Raw genomic sequence first — 6821 nt, 5'->3', positions numbered from 1 at the left:
TCAGGGGGTCCCAGAAGTCTCCAGCCCAGGTCCAGAGCCAAGGAGTGGCTGTGTGTGAATGCAGCCATGTGCACGCGTGCAGCTGCATGTGTGCAGATGGCTTGTATGCACGTGATGTGGGATCCCCAGCAGGGAGGCTCAAGGTATTTCCATCACAGAGAAAACGAAGAGGTAGAGCTCATGGGTTGTCCTGGGAGCACCAGAGGAGCTGTCTCGTTCTCCTCTCACCACCAGGCCAGAATCTGGGCTGGGGGTGGGGGGGCGGAAACCTTTAGCCCAAAGCAAACTCGGGAAGTAGACCTAACGGAGGGATATTCACCCTGGGGTGCCCTGAGGAACTCTGAAGTCTGAGAGCAGGTATAGAAGAAAAGAGGCACAATTTATAAGCCAAGCCCTAGGAGAGCTTCAGGAAGAGAAGAGCACACCCCTCCCCGTACTCATAGCTCCACCCACAGGAGGGGTCCGCAGAGGCTGAACTACTCGTGTGGTTGAATGAATAGGGTAGAGAAGAGTGATCCTTTCTGGGATCCGTGGCCACTCTCGCCTACAGCCCCTCTCAAGGAACCCATCATCCTAGGACAAAGCAATGGCGGGAGCAAAGGCACTGATGCTGAAGAAATTTCCGCAGGCTACAGTGGGGAGCTCAGCTTATCCGGAGATACATGCAGGGCAGGTGTGAGAAATTCAGCTCAACCATAAGGTGGGGCTTCGTTCTGATGCGAGGGGGAGAGTGGTCTATGAGTTTAGGCAGGGCTGTGGCATGACCAGCTTTGGGTCTGTAAACAGACACTCTGGTGGCCATGTGGAGAGCAGACCAGATGAAGGCAAGATTTAGGCACAGAGGGACAAAGGAGGGAGACCATGATGGTTAAGGACATGGGGAAAAGTGGACAGATGATGATTGAGGAGATGTTTAGGAGACAGACTCAGCAGAGCTGGGGCAATACTGAGAGGTGGAGAGCAGGTCCAGATGTCAAGGAGATGATGGTGAATTGTGAAAGATGGGTTTGATTTGATTGTGGGAGGCAAGAGTCCAGTCAGAGGTGACTCAAGCTTTACAAAGAGTCAGGAACAAAAATGGTGAATGGAAGAAGAGCTGCAGGGTGGTGTTTGTGTGGTTGGAGGGGCTTGGGCGCAACAGGACGTCTCAGCAGCCAGCTGAGCGCACGTGCCCAGCAGGCAGCTGGGAAGAGAGGTCAGTTCTGGAGAGAGCTCCATGACCTTGACTGCATGAGATGACTCAACCCTCAATGAGGCCAGAACGATGTCACTGACTCGGAACGGAGGCTCAGACAGATTGGCCGTCTTGGCCTTCAACTTGGCACGAGGCGTGTGCCGTGAAGCCTCACGGTGATGAGTTCTCGTAACGTAAGATCCACCTCTCACATATATGGCTTGAAGGAGGTGCATTTAACTTGGGTTTGGAATATAAAATGTTTATACAACCATTTATTCCATTAGTACATTCACTTCCCACTTCAGAACTAAATGTCTCTACTAATTAAATACATTTATTTTAACTGCAGAAGCATTTATTTCCAAAATAAGGACATGTTAATTATCTGCAGAGTGAAATTAACCCCAGGATGCTAATCCATACATTCACCCGCCTGGATATATATCACCCATGGATGCTTCGATGCCCTGCCTACCGTTGCACAGCGCGGCTCAACACACTCCCGAACACAGGCCCTCGTGCCACCTCGATCCACATCCGTCTTGCTATCCTTTCGCAGAGAACTGCACGGTGCTGTGGAAGGTGGAATTTTACTATTACCACGCTCATTCCAAACCTAAGAAGACTAGAGAGTCAAGATTTGCAAACATGTGCCAATGTAATTCAAGGGCATTTTTGCTGGGAGAGAAGGTAACTGTCTCCAATTACCCTGAGGAGTTTTTTGCTTGTGTTTTATGAGAACTGACACCTTAATTCTCTTGTCACTGACACTTCCTAGACACGGGTACGTATCTGTAATTCTCATGATAAGCCATTAGTATTAATTAAGCCATATCAATAGCATAATTTAGCTAGTCAGTCAACATCTTCTGAGAGCTCACAGTGGGGGCAGCCCCAACTCATAGCATTGGAGAGTTAATAAGGGAAGAAGTGCAGTATGGGAAAGAGAGTTTTCCAGAAAGATAGGCATTCTTGCCTTCACGGCCACTGGGCAGTCACCCGCAGAAACCTCAGGGAGTGAGGTCCTCTTTTACGTGACGTGTTTTCCGCATCTGCACAGTGGAGGCAGCAATGCCTTGCAGCTGCCCAGCACCAAAGGGGAGGAGCTTCAGAGGAAGGGGAAGGCAGGGGGCTTCAGCAGGGATTTGGCAACTCCGTGGGACAAATTCTGGCCTTTGGTCCACCAAGCCTGGTCAGTCAGAAGTAAAAAGGTGAGAGTGCCCTCATAGTGAAAAGGATCCCCTCCTTCCTCCTTCTCTCCATCCCTCCCTCCTTCTCTCTCTCTCTCCCTTCCTTCCATCCTTTCCTCCTTCAAGAATATTTACTGAGCATTTACTATGTGGCAGGCACTGTGCTAAATAGTGGAGGGACATCAGTGAGCAGATAAAAGTCCCTGCTCCTAAGGAACTGAGCTCCGAGTGAGGGGAGATATTTATAAACAAATGAACAAACTATCAAACAATCTGGTGGGTGGTAAGACCCATTATAAAGAAATATAGAGGAGGATAAAGGGACAGATGTGATGAGAGCAGATGCTATTTTAGCATCGGGTAGTTCCCTAGTTCCCCTGCATCGCAGAGACATACCAGTCCAATGTGAGGGTTCCCTGCACGGACAGATGCACAAGGCCAGTGAAGTGGTCCTATATATCATAGACCTACCCTGGCCCCATGGACGGGGTAGGTAATCACTGACTACCAGAGATCATCAAAATCTTCTTCTTGCATTCCACTCCCAGTCTCACCTGGGATGATCAAACTATTGCCCATGGCAGGGACTCCATGGGTTGGGCCCATGTGTCTTAACTGAAGTGTGGACCTTCTCAGGTAATTGCTGCGTGTCCATTAGGCTGGACGCTCCCGAGGGGGCAGTGGAAGTCAGCAGGAAGGAGGATACGCCCGCTCTTGGATACCCAGACTCAGGATGTGTGCGTGTAATGCTAGTGATGATTGGGATAAATTCTAACCTTTCTAAAGTGCTAGCTGGGTGCTGTTGGAACTACAGACTTTAAGCACTCAAGTATCATGTGCCATTGCCTACAGAAAAACAGAGGCCGTTACCATCTATTTTTCCCCTGGGGTAGCAGATTTCCCTTGGGGATCTCCTGGCTCCTGATGAGCAGCACGACAAATAATAAGATGTTTCAACTTCCACGAATGACACATCGGTTGGGCTCAAGGTGAGTAAAAGAGGCTCAAACTGAATGGGCCTGGAGCTTTTAGAGAGCGATCTAGAAGATGGCATTGTCTAACATCAAGAACATGCAAGGCTATATTAAAGAGTTCCAAATTAAGGATTTCAGCCCCAAATCCTGTGAGCTGATATGCATCCTTGATTGTGGTGTGTGGAAGCAATCTGGCAAAATACGGATGTGCGTGGGCCATTTTGTTTGTTTGTTTTTTGTGCATGGGCCATTTTACACATACTTTTTTAAACACACTAAAGTAGATTCATGTGTTGTACCTTAAATTCAAGGTGTTTGAATTTTGCTTGGCTTGGCAGACAGCGGTTCTGAGGACTAGACTCAAGGGGTGTGTATTATCAAATACCTCTAATACACGGGGACAGAGGAAAGATTGACCTCAGATGCCTGTGGATGTCTACAGCTTGATATCGTTGTAGGATATCGTTGCTGAGGCTCCTGTCTTCTCAGTGGCAATGGAAAATGTTAACTGAAGATGTAATTATTTGGAAGATGTAAGTGTAAGTACATTACAGTTATACTGTACCAATCCGTTCCTTTGTTTTTGTCCATCTCTTCCCACAAGAATGAGTGCTCCGTGATCGTTTTGGGTACTGCTGTATCCCCTGTGCTTGAATACAGTCTGGCCCAGAGTAGATACTCAACAAATGTTTGTTGCGTGAATGAATGACATAACTGTTTGCAGCAGGTCTCTGGGAGAAAACAAGCTTCAGTCCCTGAAGGTACTAGGCTGCCTGGAGAGGGCTGTTTGTTTTCTTACTACACACTTTTGAGAGTCCTCTATGTATTCTGGATAGAAGGCCTTTGTCAGATATGTACTCTGCAAATATTTTCTGTGCCTTGTCCTTTCATTCTTTTAACAGTGTCTTTTGAAGAGCTGAAACTTTTAACTTTGACAAAGTCCACCTTATCATTTGGCTCTTCTATGGCTTGTGCTTTTGGTGTCATATATAAAGTTTTTTGCCTAAGCCAAAGTCACAACGATTTTCTCCTATGTTTTCGTCTGGAAGTTTCACAGTTTTAGGTTTGAAATTTAGGTCTGTAATTCATTTCAAGTTAATTTCTGATGATGGTGAGGTAGCGGTAAAGGTTCAAGTTTTTTGCGTTTGAATATCCACTTGTTCCAACAAATGCAGCAGTATCTGTAAAAGCACAGTGTTGGAAAACACGTAAATGTTCCTCAGTAGGGGACCAGTTAAATAAACTCTAGCACATCCATCCAGTGGAAATCCATGGCACTATTAGAAACAATGAAACAGCTCTATATACACAGTTAAAAGTAAAATTCATCTGCATTTCTATTTCCATGAACTGTTTGTTCACATCCTTTCATTCAATAAATATTCATTGAGTTCCTATTGTGTGCCAAGCACAGTTCTAGGCACCGAGGACACAGCAGTGACATCTAGTGGGAGGAAACAGACAACAAACAAAGACTTAGCAACACAGTGATGATGATAAGAACCGTGGAGAGAAATAAAGCAGGGTAAGAAAGGTAGGCAGTGTGGGGTGGGAGGATTTCTGTTGTAAATACGGTGGACATGGAAGGCTTTATCAGATCATGTAGGCTTGCAGTTTACTGTAAGGACTTTGACTCTGACTCTGAGTGAGATGGGGAGTGACTGGGGGGTTTTAGCAGAAGAAGGACAGGTTTATCTTGTTGATTTTCAGCCACTCTTTATATATTAATGAGATACTTGTTCATCAGCCATATACTTTAGAATTTGGTATTCCCACTTGTCATTTATGTTTCAGCTTTGCTTACATTTTTCCATGTAAAACTTGTTAATATTTACTTAGGCAAATTTGTCAGTCTTTTGCATAATGGATAGTTTTTGCTAGTCTACCCAACATTAATTTTTTCTTCATCCAGTAACAGGCCACAATTTTCATTTGGGATCCACCCCTCCCCACCCTTGCAGTATGCATGGCTTAGAAGCCTGAAGCCTGCTGGAAATAATCAGACCTGGACATGCCAATCATGGCATTCCCTAGCGCCTGCTTTCCCCACAACAGAGACTGGATTGAGACAGGCATCAGACCTCAGCTACTGCCAGGGTTCAGCTGTTGCCTTTGGTTGCACGTCCCCCATTGAACTGGAGATCCAACTCTACAGCAGGCTGCCTAAATTACCCTGCACCCAGCTGCTTGCAGGGGGCCTGGGGGACTGAGGTCCTGCCTTTCTCTACTCTATACCTCCTTCATATATGAACAGTAGAGATAGGCAACTTCATGATCTAATATCTACGTTATCCAGAGCCAAATCAGAGGGAGAAGGAACAAGTCAGCAGTACCCAAGAAGTTCTCAAGCCCTCACGTTGAACTTGACATATATATGTGTATATGTCTTTCCTTTAACTATTTTACTCACTCCCACCATTTTCCCACCCAGTGTATAATAACAATAGCTACTGCATAGAGTTATTATGAAGTATTGAGTTATATCTAAACCACCGAGGGCCTGCAACAAGTGCTTAAAAAGTGTTATTGAGCTATTATTATTATTATTATTATTATTATTATTATTATTACCTTCCTAGGCTGAACTTACAGTGTCTCCTCTTCCAAGACCATCTTAGGCTGATGTTTCTGGTTCTCTCTATTACGTCATTTTAATTTGGACAGTGATTTAGTGTCTTACGTGACCTTTTAAGCACCTGATCAGTGTTTGATGATAAACCTAACAGAACTGTTTTTCCTCTGAGTGCGTGAAAAAATGCATTCCATTTCTATGGTTCTATCAGGACCTAGATGTTGCCTTTCAATTCTGTCTTGCTGGTGCCAGTTGGCACTTAGCCAATCTGATTTCTTTTTCCAGTGCCTTTGTACTTTTGGTTTTGCTTTTTGGCAGATAACTCTTTTTTCATATTACTTTTTTGCTGTGTCTAGTTTTTCCTAAAACAACATTAAATAGTAAAGGTATTGTTTATTTAAATTGATTTTATGTATCAAAAGTTGCACGGAACCTATATGTTAATGTAGGGTGATTTGACATCTTTGTATTATTGAGTCATTCTATCCAATACCAAGATGTGTCTTTCCATATGTTACAATCTTGTGCTATGTCCCTCAGTTTTCGTCATATAAATATTGCACATTTCTTATTAAGTTTATTCTTGTCTTTTCAATATCCCTTTTTGGACGATTTAAAATATGGCCTTTTTTCCCCTTTGTTCTATATCAGGGATAGGCAAACTATGGCCTGCAGGCTAAATCCAGCCACTGGCTGATTTTGCAAATAAAGTCTTATAATAAAGTTTAAATAGCCATACCCATTCACTTGCATGTTGTCTGCGGCTGCTTTTGCACTACAGTGGCAGAACTGAGTAGTCATAACAGAGACCATATGGCCTGCAAAGCCAAAAATATTTGCTATCTGGCCTTTTACAGAAGAAAGTTTGCTGACCTCTGCTCTATATTTTCAATCTGGTTGTTGTTTGA

This window comes from Kogia breviceps, chromosome X, assembly GCF_026419965.1.
Source record: "Kogia breviceps isolate mKogBre1 chromosome X, mKogBre1 haplotype 1, whole genome shotgun sequence".
In the NCBI taxonomy this organism is placed as follows: domain Eukaryota; kingdom Metazoa; phylum Chordata; class Mammalia; order Artiodactyla; family Physeteridae; genus Kogia; species Kogia breviceps.
Note: the sequence above shows the minus strand (reverse complement) of the source record.